Source organism: Odontomachus brunneus, unplaced genomic scaffold (genome assembly GCF_010583005.1).
Source record: "Odontomachus brunneus isolate Ranch 3 - 2012 unplaced genomic scaffold, Obru_v1 Obru_scaffold_092, whole genome shotgun sequence".
Taxonomy (NCBI): domain Eukaryota; kingdom Metazoa; phylum Arthropoda; class Insecta; order Hymenoptera; family Formicidae; genus Odontomachus; species Odontomachus brunneus.
In genome coordinates, this window is record NW_022639542.1 from 1445542 (window position 1) to 1455951 (window position 10410).

Genomic DNA, 10410 nt, shown 5'->3' on the forward strand with positions numbered 1-10410 from the left:
CGCGGCGGGTGCCACTCCAGCTTGTGAGTCGCGGGAGAGATACCTTGGCAGACTACCGTCGCGAAATTGGTATTTCGTTACCTACGACGACTGCTTAGCTCCGGCAGTGCTCAGAAATGCTTGCACTTTTGAGGACGACTTTTCATGGGCTATGCCGATTTCCTTCCCTTTGCCTCTCGCAGGGGAAGGCATTTCCTTTCGCTCGCCCGTTGAGCTGTGCACAACCTTAGGACTGTCAATCTCGTAAGACCTGCGGGATTCGACTCAAATTTTTGAGAAGTTCTCATTGAAATCGGTATTCTATTGTTGTATTTCTGAATAATATAAGCGCGCAGATAGCGTGGATAGAAATGTAACATTCTATAGAAATAACACGCGTAGAAGATTAGTCTTAGAAATTGGGGAGAGTTCCGAAGGTCTTACGAAGTTGACGGTCCTGAGACTAAGCGCTGCGAAAGACAGTCTCGACGGGCGAGCTCGAGAGAGAAAGGGAAGAAAGTCGATGCAGACTTCAAGAATCGCCCCGAAAGTGCAATTCCGAGTACTGGTTTACGGTATATCCGTTCGTGCACGACTGAGACTCCGCGAGCGAGCGCGCTCGCGAGTTTGATATTCGACTTTTAATCGAGCTCATCAGCCGGACCGCGCTCCAGAGCGCCGCGGAGAATTTGTCGACGATGATGACGAGCGTTGCGACGTCCCATAAAAAATTCATGAGCGCAGTAATTTACTTCCTTCATCGCGAGGCCGGCCCTTGATCTTCCCCCCTTTCGCATTTCTCCGTGGAGGAAGCTCTCGAGGCAAGGCGAGGCGAGGCGAAGAGAGTCGGGTTGGGTCGAGTTGTCGCTAACGCGGGCTACATTTCAGCCTCGCCAGCGGAGATTTAACGTCGCGATATGACGGCGCTTCCCGAGGACAGCTTAAGGAATCGGCCGAGACGAGTTATACAGGCGAAACATCGTTTACCCGATACGAAGACCATCCGTCATGGCGGCGATAACGAAAACTATTTTCTGCCATCCATTACTGAGACGCTTAAGCCGCATCGTTCAAGCCACCCACCCACCTACCCAACCAGCCAGCCAGTCAGCCAGCCAGCCAGCTCCGGGTAGGAAGGGGTTACTCTTTTTCCATTAGAAAAAAGGAGGAAAAACAAGCAGAACTTCTGCGAGATAACGACTGCGTCGTTAGCGCAGACCGACTGTAGACGCGTGATAACTTCGATCGATCGACGCTAAAGTATTTCTTCCGCGACGGTGTAATGGTGGCGTTTCTTCAAACTTTCTTTTATTGCACCGCCACCGTCGCCGCCACGCAGTTATACTATTTTCGTCTGTGGCGGATCGACTCACTCAGCGAAATCGCGAGCTTCATTTGTCGGTGCATTAGAGCCACCGTGTGTACCTTGATCGCAGCCGGTTAGAGAGTTGCGTCGTAAGGTATATCGTTTGATGGCTACAGCACGGCAGGAATATCGCGGCATCATCAACTCCATTATGAGTCCCAACGCCGCTACGGCAAATGAATAACTCACCGTCCGTGGAACTCCGGAGCTGTCCGGCTGAAACATCCGACGGGGGGAGCGATACACGCGTGATCAATCCGGGCAGATTGGCAGAAACAAGCTCGTCAAAAAAAGACCGCGAATACCCTAACGCCAATTCCGAGCAACCTGCGACATCTCGACGTTCCTCGGTGTGTTGCCTCCTAACGAGATCTTTGCGTTCGGTCTTGTTTAAGGCTCCTGGCTAGTCAGATGAGAAGTCCGCGTTGACGGTGGCGACACAGCCATCAATGGTAGGAATAAGAACTTCGTCATCGTATGTATAAAGCGAATTTTGTATGTATATGTGTGTATGTGTATAACAGCCACCTAAATTTTTCCATCTGAATCATGGCGTTATTACTGACTATAGTGTTTATATATCACACATAACACAATTACGGAAGTGTCAAAATACTCCGGATACTGTGCTTTTTGTAATATTTTAACTATAATAGTACTTATTCTATCATATTCCGCACCGAGTCTCACAGCTGATCTCCCATCAAAATAAGCCGATTTTCACACGTATATTTAGCAGTGTTGTAAAGGTTATTTCGGGAAATGAACACTACCCGTAGCATTTTACGAGTGTGTAGGATCGATTGCAAGTGTCATTTTGTTAACATATCTTTTTATTTTGCAATGATTCGGGCGCAAAATTCGTGTGCAATTTCTAGCTTCTGACGTCATCAACCAATATGGCGCGGTGACTAGCCAGGAGCCTTAAGAAAGTTGTAGGCGATGTATACACGATGAACGTGCCAAGTCAAAAAGGCCGAGAGAAAGTAATACGTGCGTACAAGAAGCCAGGCGTATAATTTCGCGAAGGAAACATAACAAGGTTACCGTAAAGGTACGGTCGTAAAGAGAGACTTTGGGATCGTAGCCCTAAGTGATACGTATCGCTATGTTCAACTTTATTTATTCATAGGTCAAACAGAGCGTTTGTTGAGGCGCGTTTTTCGCCGTCTCCCCGGAACACTCGGTCGATCGTCGGCGCCTCATAATTGAACGTTATCTATCTCGCCGAGGGTGATGGAGCGGTGTTTTTCCCTTTAATTCCGCGAAACGTTCGTCGAGGAGGAAGGGCGATTCTACAATCGCCGTCGTGGTGAGAAAACGTCTCTTGGATAGACAGGTGTGCCGCAAACTTGGCAACAACTCTACGAATCGATTCATAAAGATGGCGTCCCTTATGGCGGTCCGTATGGCACTCAAACTCATACGTAAAATAACGGAATAGAAATACGAATAAAATATAAAAGATCAAAATTCGAATTCTGAAGTCAATATATCATATATAATATCATAAAAAATGTGTAACTTTTAACAAATTTGTTGCTGCATCAACCAACGATAAATTCACATTATTCTACACGCGAAAAATAATATGATTATAATTTAATACATAAATAAAATATTAATTAATTATATATAAATTATAATTTAATACATTTTGAAACGTGTTAAATGACGAGACTTAAAACCGTAAGAAACGCGTAAAACGAAATTCAGCCAAAATAGCACACGCCGTATTTGCAGCGCATGAAAGTCTATCTGCTGGGTTCGTTCGCGCATCCGCTAGTTTCGAGTTGCGGGCAAACATTACATCACGTCGTTACAGGCGGACGAGTCGTATCACGTCTACGGCGGCGGTACGAGAGAAAACGTACCGCGCGGCCGGTATGGAAAGTCGGCGGATAATTTAATAACGCCCAAGGCGCGCGGCGGCCGGCTCCGTCGACCTTAACGACGAACTTTTCCGTTCGTTTAAACACGATAATAACGAGAGCGGGCCTCGCGCCAGCGCCAGTTCTCGTAACGCCGATAACGGCGACGATACGGTAACTACCCCGGCGTTCTCTCGGAGCGAAACGATCTCAAGATAGTCCGGCGCACGCTACAGCCGTCGTAAAGCACGCTGGACAATTAAAGCGACTGGTGAATTCGCGGGATCGCCTCGCCGGTGTCTGACGCGAGCGTTGCGCGCGCGCCAATTTTCGAGAGAGCTCGGCCCACAATCTCTGTGTGATCTCGGTAGACTACGTTAACGATATCAGAACAACAACACGGGCAATTCTCGTTACGCGGTAAAGGAAAATTGAAGAGACTCATTAAATGATTGGAGATCTCGAAACCTATTTCCCGTCAGCGGACGGGTGTAACTGGATAAGCAAAGTGGCAACGGTTTACGGCCGCGGAGAGTCTTGTTAAAACGGTACGATCGGCGTAAGAATACCACGCTCCATTCGACCGACCCCCCGGAGCTTCACTTTACGCACCGCAGTCCAATTACAATCAGGGCGCTGCTCTTCTCAGGTTTTTCGGCCGGAAAGGCCGAGAGAGAGAGAGAAAGGAGAGCTGTGCTGCTGGCTCTTCGACACGCTTCATGCTCCGGAGACGATCGTCCGACCGTACCCCCGTTCAGCCGAATCGATAGCCACCGTGAGAGATGCGGTGCGGGGGATACGTGTCGCCGAGGCGCGATATACACCGGCGGACGCGCTTATTTCTTTTTGCAGATACAGCGGCGGCGGGAAAGGGGAAGGGAAGGGCGTGATGTAACCCAGCGATCGCTGCGCGAGCCGAGGGCGGACGGAGGGGAATCGATGGATCCGCGGGGAAACGGCGTATGTGTACACACATTCGTGGAAGCTTAGCCATGAGTAATGGCGTACGGCGGCAGGAGAACCCGGACGGTTGCCGGTGGTTAATTATACGGTGGGATTAGCTTGGTCGGTACCGCCGCAAACCCACCTCTATAATTTTCTCGAGGGTTCAAATTCGAGCGTAAAGCGAGCTGGAAGGTGGAAACAGGAGGTGAGAGGGGGAGAAAGAGAGAGAGATGCATGCAGGAGGAAGAGGAGGAGGAGGAGGAGGAGGAGGAGGAGATGGCGGCAGAGATGACCGGCGAAGCTTTGCATGAGATAGTGTATCCTGATTGCGTTCACGCTACAGTCAAAATACGTTCTATTTACTATCTATTAGAATTCAGCTGTGCCGTGCACGCGCGTGCGAAATGGAGGAAGAGAGAAAGAGAGAGAGAGAGAGAGAGAGAAAGAGAGAAAGAGAGAGAGAGAGTGGATTTAACTCCAACCCCGTTGAATTCGGCGCCGACCGGTTATTCGGTATAATAACTATTTCGCGCGATCGAAACCAATTACGACATTAAGCGTATCGGGAAAATATATATAGCTTATATCGTTCGTAATTTAGCTCACATATATGTATACCAAGGCGGGGTAAATCAACGGAGAGGAGGTATCGTCGTTTGCTTTAGCGACTTCAGTAACGTAGCTTTACGACAACGGTTACGCGTACTTTTATTGCCGTTGTCACGATTTTATGTCGGGCTACGAGAAATACGGATCTGTCGACGACAGATCCCGACAGGTGCGGTCGGATATCGTTCGTTGCTCTACACAAATTTCAGTTCGTAGTATCGTACGAGATATTGTTAATAATTGTTGATAATGGAAAGCATATTATTCGACTAAAAAATGTGCTGTTCAATAGAAGGACGCGGTGACATTTCATCGCAATTTGAATATTACATCGAGATTTCTGTTAAAATATTGCAGCGCGTCAACGATCGATATTAATTACAATCCACAATAATTATCAATTAAATAGAAAATTATCATATCTGTCGACAATGCACATGCATCTCATTAACATTTGACAGCCGACGCGACCTGTCATCGATATTTGTCGAGAACAGAGCAGGGGGATACCGAAAGAAAAGATATTCGCTATTATAAACGACCAAATATCGACAATACATTTTCCGATCGCAAAAGTCTTTCGCAGATCGTTCCTTCCTTGCAATTGTTCTCCGAATTGACGACGAAAAATCGTACGTCCACACTACAAAAGAAGATTACTTTTCGTCTCGTGTTTCGTTTCGTGGATTTCTTCAAAAGTTATAGCGTCTAAAATCGTGTTCGGTGCCAGCGAACGCGCTGTGTCGTGCGAATGAGTGAACACGTGTCGGGTTGCGTATTGCGCAAGCCCGTGCGAGTGCACGTGGTGAATAAAACCAGCGGTCAGTTGATGATTGATATGAATAAAATAAATGAGAGAAATCAATAATATCGATGGTCTTTCTTCGATTTGAATATTTCTGGAAATTAGTTTAATTTGTGTCACGAAATTGTGCAGAGAGAGGATAATATTAAAAAATTGCCGAGATATAATTGAACTTTGAACTTAATGTGTTCCACATTACTCTCATCACTTAATGTGTTCCACATTACTCTCATCACTTAATGTGTTCCACTCTTAGCAAGCATTTCTTTAAATATTCACATGGAAAAAAACGGCGATAAGTTACGATTTGTAGTATCAGAGTACAATAGTCCACAAATGCTATATTTCGAGATGCTTTACGGGCCTACAAGTTCGACGATATTTACAGACATAGATTATTTTGAATTCTAATTTACCGACAAAAGTGCCTCCAAATGTGGCTTATAAGTTTTTTGATCGGTTTTCAATCGTATACAAGTACTTTTATCAATAAAAGAGAGTTCAGAATAAAGGCCTTAAAGTAGAATCTAAATTTCGACTCTGGTAGAGACATTTAATACAATTTCGCACTCTCAATTCCCTTCCACTGCGAGTAATGCGAATCGTATGTCCGTTGACGACCGCGCAAGCACAGACGATTCTACAGTCGCGTCGTTCTGCTCTCCCTCGTGCACGAGTTTGCGTCCCCAACCGGCGTTATCGATTAACGCGGCCCCCTACGCGAAAGATCAAGCGGGATTCCGAAAGAAGACAGGAAGGGAAACTGCCGTAGGGAGGCGAAAAGATGGATAAACAGATAGCGGGCGAAAGAGGAGAGGATGCTATCAAAGATCGCGAAGGGAAGATCAAACGCAGCTCGGCAGGATCGATGATAGCGATATTATCGCGAAAACTACCCTCTTCCCTGAGGGCGGATTACAAGGGAACGATGGCATGGTGTCGCTCGCGGTTCATTACGCTTGTCGATTACATGCCCTTTGTAACCGGTTTGTGAGCCGCGTCGTTGGCGTCGAGACAACGCGGGAATGATTCTGTCAACCAACAGTCTGAAAAGATCCCATCGTTCGACTCGATTCGATTACCAGCGATTTCACGTATTTGCGGGCTCTTTACAACCGTGCTCTACTACTACTACTTCATCACAGCTGGCGCCGCAGCTCGCCGATCTCGCCGCTCTCGCACGCGGATTTATCCGCGCTTGCTTTCGTGATTGTGCCGCGGAAATCTCGGTAATCGGCTCGAGTCCGAGACGGCTTTGAGACACGGGGCAAGGTACGGGCGGGGCGGCGCCGTTACCGGGCCAAACAGAAAAGATAAAGGGTGAAACGGATCGGAAAATTTATATCGTTCGATTTACTGGCCGGAAATTTGAGAATTTGGAGGACACCGCCGTTTTCTCTTGCACAATGCGAGACGAGAGGCGGGCAGCTCCCACAGCTCCCATTCTCTTTCTCCGAGCCGCGATAAATGAACTTCAAGAGAGATGAATCCGACACTGTTAAACGAGAGGAATACCGAGATAAAGAAAATTCGCCCGCTGGAGGAAGAAAATTTTCAATTTCACGTTGATTCACGGCTTTCACTTTTTCTAAACAGACGTGACGTAATATAATTTTGCAAGAAATGAAATGCGTATTTTTTTTCTAGTATTGAGAATTTCGATAAACGGACATTTTGAACGTCATAAGATGAAAATGATGCAAACAAAGAGAGCGATGTCGTTGCTGTCAAAAGCATTGTTTTTCGCACAAAAATTCCGGACGGGATAAAATAGGACAAATGTAACAGCGACGTCGTAGCGACAAACGCGACCGTAGTGAGTTCCAAGCGGATAAATTCAGTTCACAGAAATAGGCGTGTAGGTATTTTATGAGAACAAGATCGCAAAATTTGATTTGCCAGCTCGAGCACCCGCTCCTGATATACCTTTGATTTCACGCGTCATATTTTTCCCGGTCCTCGGCACTCGACGAAAATACGCGTGAATCCAGAGCACAAACAAACAACAAAAAGACATCCCTCTCTTTGTCTTGTTGAACGTGTTGTCGCGCCTAAAATCGAATAAGCCCGATATTTTTGAGGATGTCACGCAGTCACGGATCGCACGTGCGGATCGCAAGTAAAATGCGCGAGAAGCGACGTCGTAGAATTTCACGAGGTAATTTCACAGCTCCCGGGATATCGAGGGACGCGCTGGCAGCGAGAATGAGAGTCTACGAGCACAGCCGCGAAGCTGAAATTAAAAGTAAAGAGACGATCACTTTGCAAAACGCTCATCAGCAGAATCGAATCGCGCCGATCGCGATCTATGATAGAACGAACGTCTGGCTGGCGCACATACGAGAAAGCGTGATTGAATTATTTCATCGCGAGGAAAAAAGTGTCACGCGCCTCGTTTTGACGCGCACGTAGCGTATGCAGTTGCTAGATCACAGTGTAGGATTGATATCTCCTAACCCGTGCGCGCGCGAGCGGCTCAAAGCGGCCGTACTTAGGCACGCCTGTGTGGATTAAAGTTGTTCTTTCGCGCTCGCGCGAACGAAATTCGCGCGGACGTGACGTGACGGGCCGTGTCCGGGATTGACGCGGCACAGTAAATCCGGCGGATTTGGAATAAAACCGGCGGGTTTACGAGGTCGACTTTGATTGCGCCACCGGTCCGTGCACGCTATTGCGACGCGGACGGACGAATAATCGAAGGGATTGCCAGGTGGTTGTCAGAACATTCGGCCGGGCACCCCGACGCAGCACGCCCCGGAGCGACAGATATTGCTTTTCCACGGCATCGTAAATTCACGGCAGCGTGTATTAATGCCCGTCCCGTCACGGGGAGGAACGCACGAAATTTCCTCTCTCCGTCTTTGCCCCGCTCGCTCGCTCGTTCGTTCATACGGTCCGTCGCTCTTCTTCGCGCGTCGTTATTCATCGCCGTGCGCGCGCGCGCGTCTGTCTTCGTACTCTTACTTCGTAATCGATGAGCTGTTGGAAGGAGGATGCGCGCTGCAACGAGGGTGCATACGTGACGATAGCGCCATAAAAAAGTCAAAAGACTTTTTGAACGTTACGTTTAGGCGGCGCGTCTGTCACGATGCCTTCGCTGTGCCCAAAAATATTTCCCTTACTATTTTTCGTGCAGAACAGCGCGAAAATTTAATCTAATACCTGCGACGCAAAATGAAGAAGGAGAGTGCTGAACGAAAATAAATTTTGTTGACTCATACTTTGTTTAGTAGGGAAAGATACAAAACCGCTGTATTTATAGCTGCTTACTATACCACGTATATGTGACGCGATAATTCTGACTGACATATATTTAATTTATTTGCGAAGATTAACCTCGCGAATTCTCGCTTCTTTTAATAGTATTTCAGATATAGATATTATAATAGAACTGCGATCGCAGCAGATCAGATTCATATTTATTCCTTGACAAGCAAAATTATTTGTGGCGACAAAAGTAACGAGAAACTTCGATTTTCTATTAAAATCAGTTCTTTTTCTCTCTTTCTGCATGTCGTCGCATTGCTGTGCGAAATACGTGGAATACTCAGCGATAAAATATCCAAGGGTGGAGATTCATGATATTTAACGGAGCTATATTGAATAATCGCGACGCGAGTATACGCGCGATGGAACGAGGAGGAACGAACCGAGCCGACGAAATTTCGCTGCTTGATGCGAAGCCGACGTAGCCTTTCTCGCCGAGTTGATAACTTGATAAGCGAAGGAGAAGCGCGTCATATCGCGAGAGCCCGAAACAGCGATGGGAGGGATGCCAGTAATGAGCTATCCGAGTTAATTAAGCACACCGGCGAACGTATCCCGCGCGTCTTGCGGCATAGCAACCAGCCACTTGCGGCGCGCGCGCACGTTAGCGGTGCAAGCTCACACGCGCAAGGATAGAAATTTGCTGTAACGTTGCCGATCGTGCTTTCCATTCGTGCGAGCGCGCAACGAGCCACTGGAGGACTGCTTTATGCGCCGCGCGGCGAGGCATTAGCGTAGCGAGCGCCGCGTCGCGATATAAACGGACGAGCACGCCACCGGACTAACGAGCTAAGCCGGAATTTATGGTTTTCGAGAAAATTGCGCACGACGACGTCATGTCGTGAAATTGGCTACATTATATGACGCCAGACATCGTGCACGTCCGCGGGATTGAGTGGCGCACCCCATGGCTAACCAACTCTACTCATCCAAGATTCCGCGTCGCGCAGAACTCTTTCTCGCGTCATTTTACCTTTCCCTCTGATTGTCAGCACATTTCTAATTCGAGACTACTCAGTCCGACGGTCGTTCCATTCAGTCGCTATCCGAGTAAGTCAACAGTCATAACAAATATACAAGAGACGCTGACTCGGCAGGTCGCGGGTTATATATGCAAAAAAACGAGATTACTCTCTGGTACTCACGTCCCGATGATCGCACAGCGTTGTTTTCAACACTCCTGATATTTATTTCCATACGCAGAGCGACGTCGATCGATGCGTTAATGGCGGCTGCTCGACGTAAACAGACCCAAGATGACCGCGTAATCGCGCTAAGGATGGCTCGCGTTCCTACAACGACGCCACCTATGCGCTCAGTCCCGCGAATGCGATAGGTCGATACGATAGATCGATTTGATGAATCGATTCGATAGGTCGATAATCACTAGAAGTTTTCGAACAGCCGTATCCAAGTCTCCCTAACCGCCGTCACGACAAGACGTATTCGAACACGTTCGGACCATGTGATTTTTTGGAACGTGTCTTGAAATTTTCCAAGACTTTATTCTCGATAAAGAGTGCCAAGTCTTGGCACACCATATTCAAAAATGTGACATTTTTTTTGCA

General features: G+C 47.5%; 1 protein-coding gene across 1 annotated transcript in view; it reads right to left on the bottom strand.

The window, feature by feature from the left end:
* The window catches only part of LOC116848299 (leishmanolysin-like peptidase), a 95826-nt gene extending 85653 nt beyond the window's left edge, over positions 1-10173 (bottom strand). Inside the window, exon 1 of the mRNA XM_032824220.1 lies at positions 9988-10173. The gene's annotated coding sequence lies outside the window, so the exon portion shown is untranslated. The remainder of the gene's footprint in view (positions 1-9987) is intronic.
* Between the last annotated feature and the right edge of the window lie 237 nt (positions 10174-10410).